This window comes from Hevea brasiliensis, chromosome 7 (genome assembly GCF_030052815.1).
Source record: "Hevea brasiliensis isolate MT/VB/25A 57/8 chromosome 7, ASM3005281v1, whole genome shotgun sequence".
Taxonomy (NCBI): domain Eukaryota; kingdom Viridiplantae; phylum Streptophyta; class Magnoliopsida; order Malpighiales; family Euphorbiaceae; genus Hevea; species Hevea brasiliensis.
Genome location: NC_079499.1, coordinates 98,020,455 through 98,030,988, shown reverse-complemented (window position 1 = coordinate 98,030,988; position 10,534 = coordinate 98,020,455). Strand labels below are relative to the sequence as shown.

The 10,534-nt window shown below is 34.4% G+C and overlaps 1 long non-coding RNA gene across 1 annotated transcript; it reads right to left on the bottom strand.

Moving 5' to 3' along the window:
• Nucleotides 1-416: 416 nt before the first annotated feature.
• On the bottom strand, nt 417-1,286 carry LOC110652480 (uncharacterized). The gene is made up of 3 exons (XR_002494431.2): nt 1,102-1,286; nt 791-875; nt 417-640 (listed from the first exon to the last, which is right to left on the bottom strand). It is a non-coding gene; the product is annotated as an uncharacterized LOC110652480 (long non-coding RNA).
• Nucleotides 1,287-10,534: the final 9,248 nt, after the last annotated feature.

Below are 10,534 nucleotides of genomic sequence, written 5' to 3'. Positions count from 1 at the left end.
AGCTTCACCTCAAAAATTTTAATTTTTCAAAATTGGAAAAATTAGAGGATTAAAAACTTATTTGGGAGGGATAATGCCTTACCAAGCCAGGCTTAGCTTCAACTCAAATCTGAGGAAACCCTTTTTCTTTTTAATCTAAGTAAACCTTTCATCAAACGAATTCCCACTATCTTGCATTACTTTCTATGCTAAAGAGATCCCACAAATTTGAATGATAATAATTGAAAAAGAAAGGCAATTACTTTTGTCAATTGTCATCATTTCCCAACTCAAAATTCAAATTGATAGTGACCCAAATGCCCCACCCTTATCTTAAGATTCTTGTCCACAAATGCTAAGAACTCTGCAAGCCAATAGGTTTAGTACTAAAGAGACCAGTGCAAAGAGTTTAATGAAAATAAAGGAGAGATGCAAAAGCCTAAGGGGAATGAGAGTAGGGATTCAAATATAATATTGTACGAACAACAGAAACAAAGATTTTAACATAGTAGACAATAGGATTGAAATGTTTCCTAGATCAACGACTCCACATATTTATGTTTGTATTTGGAACAAGTTACAGCTTTATCAGCTAATAAAGATGATGGATGGGTCACAGCAACACTCGTCAATAAGGAAGCAGCAACACAAAGCTGCAAGGCTGTAATTAACAAGGGAAACAAGCACATCAAGAATAAATAAACCCTAAATTTCTTAGACAAATATTTGAACTTTTAGCCAGTTTCTTTAGGGGAAACAAGAAAGAAAAAGAGAGCATTTCCTGATAAATCATATGGATAGAAAAAATTACCATCCTTCAAGGAAACCAGGCTCTCTTTTGGGTGGTGGTGCTGCATATTGTGGAGGTGCCATCACTGGGGGTCCTTGATAATAACCTGCCAACAATCAACCACTCAAGAAATAAGAACTTTTTTCTCTCATAAAAAGTAAAAAGGGAGACGGGAAAACAGAGGTGGAACCCTTCATAAACTTATCAGCATAGAAGGAGACTTCACAAATCAGGCAAATCAAGCGAAACCCATCAAATCTCAGAGAAGAAATAACACAAACATGTGTGCAGAATCAAGAACAAGAATTTATACACTATGAAAGAAATTATACCTTGAGCAGGGTACGGATAAGCATACTTTGGGTCACTCATTTCTGCTAAACAAAAACAAACAAAAACAAGAACAAGATTTTCAAATTATAACAATAGAGAAGTAGTCAGGAATTCTCTAGAGATCAACTTATTGTGAAAATACAACTTTTCGGTTAGATTTTATATCAAAAACAGGGAAAGACCACCGTCAAGGTCATTACAGAGAAAGTACCTTAGTTTCTTAAAAGTTATCCTCTGATTTACTTTCTTGCGCTGTGTTTTTCTTCTTTCCCGCTCTGTACTCCATTATGCGTGGGGTTGGTGTTAGGGAGTAATTGGTAAAGCCATTGAAAGGTGGCCGGTAGATAATTACAGACGTGACAGCCGGAAGGGAAAAAAAAAATGAAAGGACAGTGGGGTCCCAAAATTCTCAAATTAAGTATCATTATTAATCTAATAAAATTTTCTATGCCTATGGGTCAGCATTAAACCTGGTTATTCGCTTGATTTCAGTTTGAAATCAATTAAGAATTGCTAATTTTGATTTCTTGATATAAATTTAAATCGACTCGTAAAACTCTCAATTTAAGATTTAGTTTCAATTCGATTTTAGTCGATCAAATTTTGAAAAAATTAAATAATTTATATATTTTTTTCAAATTTTAAAATTTTTTAAATAAAAAATATTTTTGAACAAAAATTAAATTGATTAATTTCAGTCCAATTTTATTTCAATTTAATTACAATATAAGTTAATTATATATTTAATAAATTTAATATTTTTTAAATCAATCTAATTTCAGTCTGGTTCCCATTTTCATCTAAATCATGGCTAGGTCTAATCAAAATAAAATCTTGGGTATTTTATTCTTAATTTTATCCATAATTCTCATGGAGCTATTGATAATTAGTTAATGTATAAAGAACGCATCATTAATATTTATAATAAAGAAGCCCTTTATTATAAATAATCATTTTTCATTATTATTATTATTATTATAAAGAAGCATTTTCTTTTGGTGTGACTCATAATTATTTTCTGTTATCGTAATAAATATGTCTGAGTTATTATATTATATAAATTCAGTCATTCACCTTTGCACCGCCACCGCTATGGGCTAAAAGTTGAAAAGCATCTAAAAAGTATGAATAATTTTTTTAATATATATATTATAATAAAAATAATATAATTTGGATCGAATTTACACATGTATTATTGGAAAAAAAATATTTACACATACATTAAAAGAATGATATGTGTTTTAAATGCATAACTTTTTATTTAAAAATAGGAGAAGTAATATCCATAATTTTTCTTTGAAAAAAATAAAAAATATAAAAATATATCTTATAATTTCATACTTTGACATATGAAAAATTAAATATAATTTTTATCAATTTAATATCTTATATTTTTTTATTAATAAATATGATTTAAACTGTTAATTATTATAAAATTACGTAAATGTAGTTAATATGAAGTGCTGATATAATGACATATGTTAAATATTTATATGATCAATATTGAGTATTTCTCACGATCAAACCTATGGGTCGGACCGGCACCTGGACTTGGGCCAGCCTAAAGCCCCCGAAGCCTGTAGTAAGCCTAACTATTCTTTAACCCAACTCTAAGGCTCATTTGGGCTCAATTTCAAGAATTGAAGCGGACAAAGTCTGGCCATAAAGTGGACCTTTCAACTGGGAGTTTTTAACTCATTCGACCTGTAAACACAATATATAATTAATTGAGGAGCTCAGCTCACCCTCCACATACTCATAACAATATAAAAATAAATGGGAGCTCAGCTCACTCATCCAGCTCAACACACATACATAAAATAATAAGTTTACAGGTCCAAAATGACAATTTATATTACAAACCCAATTCAAATAAATATTTCTAACACATGCGGAAATTCTAAGAGTTAACAGGTTTATACAAACATTAATAAACGACCTGCGAGGGAGAAAAGCAGGTTAACCTCAAAAATATCCTCCTGTGACCTGGAAAAATATTGAACAGGAGTGAGCGTTCTACTCAGAGAGTAAAATATCAATTTTAAATATAATCTCTATAACTATCTAAAGCTAATGCACCCTGTAGAGTGAAATGCAACATCAGTAATATTTTCACATCATAATAGCAAAAAGGTAATTTGGGGCACTCACACACTCAGTAATATCAATCATAATATATGGGAGTTGATCCCCTATACAGCTCTCTTAAATCCAACCTATGCCAGCGAAGAACTGAAGCCGGACTTTCGCTTAATAAACCAAATCGGGACCCCAGCGAAGAACTCAAGCCGTGACTACCCTGAAGGACTGGGTCCCAGCGAAGATCTCAAGCCGTGACTACCCGTCCTATCCATAGTCAACACCACATCACACGCATGCCAACGCACGCACACTGCTCCAAATTACCACAACAACATACATGGCACTTTAACAGTTGTGAATGCAACATAAAACGTGCCTAGAGTTTAACTACATATATATATACATATAAGTGATGCATGGGCATGATTGAACATATAATAATATCGAATTACAATTAAAATTAATATTTTACTCACAGACTTGACAGCGGTCACTGAGGAGGCTAGGCGGAGGAAGAAGGCTGTCCCGGCTCACCTGACAATTTTATTACAATCATTTAGTAAATTTAACTCAATACAAACTAAGAAAAGGCCAAATATGTCCTAAGTCGTGCCGAAAATCTGGCAGAGTCTCCCCTATACTTAGGATCTACCCAATCTGCAAAAGGGCTCAAAACGCACTTCTATATTCTCAATTCATACACTCACAACTCAAGCACATCACACAGCCCCTCCTGGGCCCATCCAAATAGTCCTCAATCACAATATGTAAATTTACAGTTTAGTCCTTATAATTGATTATTTTTGCAAAAACTGCCCAAATAAGCTCTAAAAATTCTAAAACTTTGCCTCGAGATCCTTAGCAATATTACTAGCTTATTGCAAAAAGAATTATAATTTTCTGAGCTACCACGAATATTTTATGGATTTTTAATCCCATTTAAGTACTAGAAAATTACGAAAAAAGTAAGGTTCGGGTTTACCTATGCCGATTCCAACTTCGGGGATACGCTCGGGACGTCTGAAAATGGTGAGGTAGCCAAAATCTTGATCAAATTCGGAGACTTTTTCGATAGCCGGTCTGTCTGACCGGAAATTCATCAACCCAGACAACTGTCGAATTTCCGTGAATTGAAGAAATCTACACAAAGCCCACAACACGGGGGTTAGTACATAAATTTTATGGAATTTTCTAAGCTCATTTAATGATCGAAAAAATACTACGAAGTTCTGTGGGACCCACTGAAAAACGGTGTCGAAAAATTTTGAAATTTATATTCCCGCGGAGCTCTCGACGAGTGGAGCGCTTTGGTACTCTTGGTTTTCTCGTGGGGTTTACGGTTTGTGAGAAATCTAGCCCAAAAGTCAAAATGGGCTAAACCTTTCCGGACAAAAATTAAACAAACTGCTCAATGGATTTTGGTGTTCTTGGTGTCTATGGAAAACTCTCGAGGTGTAGATGATGTTTGATACAAGACCCAGCCCAAATGGTGGCCGGATCGGCCGGATTTCGGCTAGGAAGACGAAGCAGCGCGCTACGCGTTGCGTCGCTTCGCACGACGTTTCCCAGCGTTCCAGGCTATGGCCAGCTAGCTGGGGTGGCTGGGGAGGCACGCCAGCGAGGTGAGGAGGCTGGCCGGCGAGGGGAGGTGAGAGGAGAGAGAAAATGGGAGAGAGAGAGAGAGAGAGAGAGAGAGAGAGAGAGAGAGGGAGGATAACACGCGCGGGAAGAGGAGGAGAAGAAAAAGGAGCAGGCCCGATTCGGACTGTCCGACTCGATCTGGTTCGATTCGGAGTACAAAATTTTAAATTTTTAATCTGCCTTCAGACCGAAAACGAGACCCAAAAATTTTGAAAAAATTTTAAAAAACTCAGAAAAATTCTTAGACTCCAAATATATTTTTAGTTTTGTCATGTGATCTTTAAATTAAATTTTAAAAATCATCAAAGTTTTTATTTTCAAAAAATCGAACTCGATTTCTAAAATCTGAAAAATTTTAAATAATTTCCTAAAACTCAATAAAATAAAATATCAATAATTATCTAAAAATAATAAATTTAAAAAAAATTAGAGGTGTTACAGTATTTATCATATCACTATCATTTAATTACTACAATTTGATTAACATTATAGGGCACTAAATTCATAAAACCAAACTATGATTTTTCATATGTAAAAACACGAAATCACTCTCCAAAGAAAAAGCTAGAATTTTCTAGTGCACATTATGTATCAATTATCAGCCTTCTTGATTGAAGACAAACGTATCAGGCAGCAATGTGCGTGAGCCACCCGCCAAACCACAGAATCGTTTGATTTTTCTACGTCATGCCCAACAACTCCGCTTCAAATGTCTCATTTTGTACCTACCCGTAATAGGATAAATTTTAATAATTGTAATTAAACTTATGTGATCATAATATTATAATATTTTAATTTTAAAACATAATATAAAATTTTTTTAATTTTTAAAAATTTATATAATAAATCTCTCTTACTTGTAAAGACTGATTTTTCAGTTAAATATTAATAAGAATAGCTCTAATGTGATGCTTAATCAGTATTTATCTTTTCTCTCTTGTATAAAATATAAAATTATTCTCTCTATATATTAAAAATTATTCTCTCTATAAAAAAGAAAATATTCAATTTATACATAGTTTGAGAGGAAAAAAGAAAAATATTGACTAAATACTATTCTGAAACTATCCAGGTCAATGTTTAATTGGAAAACTGATAATTAGAGGTTAGAGATATTTTACTGTGCAAAAGTTAAAAGTTGAGAGAATTTTATATTACATTTTTAAGTTGAGAGATTTTAGTATTACAACTATACAAGTGTAATTGTTAAAATTTATCCCTCAATAATAATAATAATAATAATAATCTTTTCTTCATAGATATATGTACTCTGTTAATAAAATTCGACTTAATGCTTCTGTAGCTTCTAATTTTTGAGCTAAAATCGAAAAATTGAACCTTTGCTGAGAGTATTGGGATGGCTGGTCTAACTAGTAAGTTACAATGTCACATTAATAACAGGAAGATTTTGGGTGGCTATCTGCTGGATTCTTATCAGAGTTTGTTTTTCTCCTTTTTTTTTTATATAAAAAGAAATTATAAGTGGAAATGGAATTACTTTCAATTTTTTTTTCTACACAAGATAAGTATTTAATTATCAAATTATTAATTGAATTGTTTGAATTTTTTTAATCAACCCATTCTTGTCAATCATGCTTTATGTCCTGATCGGGATGCTTTTTGGATTGAAGAGGCTCCATCATTAAAAGAAAATAATGTTTGATTCTTTTGCAAAAGATTACATATTATTAACATGTTAAATGCTTGTGGGTTGCACAATATACCTTTTTTAATATAATTTTAATTTTCTTAATTGATTTTAAAATATATAATTTTTAAATTTTTATGATAAAATGAAATTTATAAAAATTTTGAGAAACATTAAAAAGGAAATTTTAAAAGAAATTAATAATAAAATATATTAATTAAATAAACATGAAATTTAAAATAACAAAAATAATAATAAAGATGCTTAAAAAGAAAATAAGATGAGAATTAAATATTTAACATAAAAGTCAATAACTATTATAATAATAAAGCATAACAATCTTGCCGCATAAAAAAAAATATTAATGATATCTTTGATAAATTAAAACAAATAATATAATAAAGGGTGAGCCTACTTCCACAACTAAAATGATTAGTACCACAATTTTTTAAATAATATTTTAATTATTAGACTAAATTGTCCTTATATAAGGTAATCCATATAATGACCATAATTATTGTTACCTTATTAAATGCAAAAAAATAATATATTTCTATCATTACTATAAATAATTATTTTCCTTGATAAATTAATTAACTATTCACATTTCATAAATAAAATTTTTAATGTGGTATCATTAAATTTTCATTTATTTTCTTTTTTTTTCTATACAATTATAAAAAAAAACTCACTGATTTTATTTTTGTTCACATTGAAATAAAATTTTCAAATTTTTTTTATGTGAATGGGTAATATTTTCTATTAATTTATAATATATGTATATTTTTTAAGACTTTATGTCACGACCCAATCTATGGGCCAGACCGGCACTAGGATCTGTACCAGCCTAAAACCCCTGAAACCCGTAGTAAACCTAACTAATCCTCAACCCAACTCAAGGCCCATTTGGGCCCAATTTCAAAAATTCAACCGGACAGAGTTCGGCTATAAAATAAACCATTAACAGTGAGTTTTTTACTCACCCGACCTGTAAACATAATATATAATCATTTAGGGAGCTCAGTTCACTCTCCATACAATCATGATGCCATAAAAATAAATGGGAGCTCGGCTCCCTCATCCTGTCCAACATACACGCTTTTAATAAGTTTATAGGTCTAACATGGCAATTATATTATAGACCCAAATCAAATAAATATTTTTAATACATGCGGAATTTTCTAAGCTCATTTAGTGCTTAGAATAACACTACAAAATTTCATGGGACCCACCGAAAAATGGTATCAGAAAATTTTGAAATTTATATTGCCGCGAAGCTCTCGAAGAGTGGAGCGCTCCGGTATTCTCGATTTTCTTGTGGGATTCACGGTTTGCGAGAAATCTATCTCAAAAGTCGAAATGGGCTAAAACTTTCCGGATAAAAATTGGGCAAATCGCTCAATGAATTTTGGTGTTCTTGGTATCTATGAAAAGCTCTTGAGGTGTAAAAGAGTTTTGACACAAGACCCGGCCCAAACGATGGCTGGATCGGCCGGATTTTGGCCGAGAAGCTGAAACAGCGCGTGCGCACAGGGGAGGACTTCGCGCGTCATTTTTGGCCTCCTAGAAGGTTGGCCGGCGGTGGGGAAAGGCTGGGGCGGCGCTTCGACGAGGTGGAGAGGCTGGGGTGGTGGTGGCACAGTGTGGGGAGGAGGGAGGAGAGAGAAAACAGGAGAGAGAGAAAGAGGGACAGGAACGCGCGGGGAGAAAGAAAAAGAAGAAGAAGGCCGTTCCGATTCGACCAGTCCGATTCGATTTGGTTCGATTCGGCCGATCTAATTCAGGATACAAAATTTTAAATTTTTACTCAGCCTTTGGATCGAAAATGAGGCCCAAAAATTTCGAAAAAATTCTAAAAAACTCAGAAAATTTCATAGAGTCCAATATATTTTAGTTTTACCACGTGGTCTTTAAATTAATTTTTAAAAATCATCAAAGTTTTATATTTTTGAAAAATCGAACCCGATTTCTAAAATTCGAAAAATTTCAAATAATTTTCTAAAATATAAATAAAATAAAATATTAATATTTACCCACAAAATAATAAATTTAAAAATTTGGGGTGTTACATTCTTCCCCCCTTACAGAAAATTCGTCCTCGAATTTTACACAAGGCAGAATAAAATACAGAATTACACATTGAATAGATAAGGGTACTTGCTATGCATGTCCTGCTCTGACTCTCAGGTGCACTTTTTCACTGACTGGCTCTTTCACAAAACCTTAACTTTAGGGATCTGTTTTGATCTTAGCTGCCTCACTTGATAGTCCACTATGGCTACAAGTTGTTCCTTAAACGTCAAGTCTTCTTTCGGCTCTACTACATCCGGCTGTAGCACATGAGAAGGATCAGGTATGTATTTTCTGAGCATGGAGATGTGGAATACAAGATGAACATGAGAAAGGTTGGGTGGTAACTCCAACCGATAGGCAACCGCTCCAACTCTATCAGTAACCTCAAAAGGTCCAATATACCGAGGTGCCAACTTGCCATTCTTTCCAAATCTCATGACTCCCTTCATCGGAGAAACCTCCAGGAATACGTAATCACCTACTGCAAACTCTACATCCCTCCGTCTAGGATCTGCATAACTCTTTTGCCTACTGAAAGCTGTTTTCAATCGCTCCCTGATTAAAGGAACTATCTCTGAAGTGTACTGCACTAGGTCTATGTCATGCACCTTCGCTTCTCCCATTTCCGTCCAACACAGAGGAGACCTACACTTTCTGCCATATAGTGCCTCATAGGGTGCCATCCCTATGCTGGAATGATAACTGTTGTTCTAGGCAAACTCCAATAAGAGTAGCTGATCATCCCATTGACCTCCAAAATCCAAAACACATATGTGAAGCATGTCTTCTAGTGTTTGGATTGTCCTTTTGGACTACCCATCTGTCTGAGGGTGGAAAGCGGTACTAAAGTTTAACTGTGTGACAAGTGCCTCCTGCAACTTCCTCAAAAATCGAGAAGTGAACTGGGGCCCTCTGTCAGATATTATGGAAGCAAGAACTCCATACAATCTGACTATCTCTCTAATATAGAGTCGGGCGTACTGTGCAATAGAATATGTTGTCTTCACAGGCAAGAAATGGGCTAATTTAGTTGGACGGTCTACAATTACCCATATCGAATTATATCTCTGCGTGGTACGAGGCAATCCAGTCACAAAATTCATAGTAATCATTTCCCACTTCCATTCTGGGATAGGAGATCTTCCAGCTTCCCTGACGATTTCTGGTGTTCAAACTTCACCTTCTGACAAGTTAAGCACTTGGACACGAAGTCTGCTATGTCTCTCTTTATGCCATTCCACCAGTAGCTATCTTTCACATCATGGTACATCTTGGTGGAGCCTGGGTGGACATTGTATAGTGTATAGTGTGCCTCTCGCATGATTTCATTTCTGAAATTGTCCATGTCGGGCACACATATCCTGGAACCTTGTATAAGGGCACCATCATTGGCAAATCCAAACTCACCACCTTCACCCTGTTATACTCTTTCTATGATCTTCATCAATTGTTGGTCTCTGTGCTGGGAAACTCTGACTCTATCTCACAAGTCTGGCATCACTGAAAAATGGGCCAATAATACCCCTTTATCTGAAAGATCTAAGATCAGACCTTGATCCATCAACTCATGTATTTTTTGAATCAATGGTCTCTTCTCCGCTGATATGTGCACCAAGCTGCTAGAAGATTTTCTGCTCAAAGCATCTGCTACTACATTGGCCTTCCCAGGGTGGTACTGGATGGTACATTCATAGTCCTTCAGAAGCTCCATCCATCTCCTCTGTCTCAAATTTAAATCCCTCTGTTGGAAGATGTACTTCAAAATCTTGTGGTCGGTGTATATCTCGCACACTTCACCATACAGGTAGTGTCTCCAGATCTTTAGTGCAAAGACTACAGCCACCATTTCCAAATCATGGGTGGGGTAGTTCTGCTCATGCCTCTTTAGCTGTCTTGAAACATAAGCCACTACTTTTCCATTCTGCATCAAAACACACCCTAAGCCAACTCTGGAGGCATCACAGTACACGGTATATCCTTCACCACTC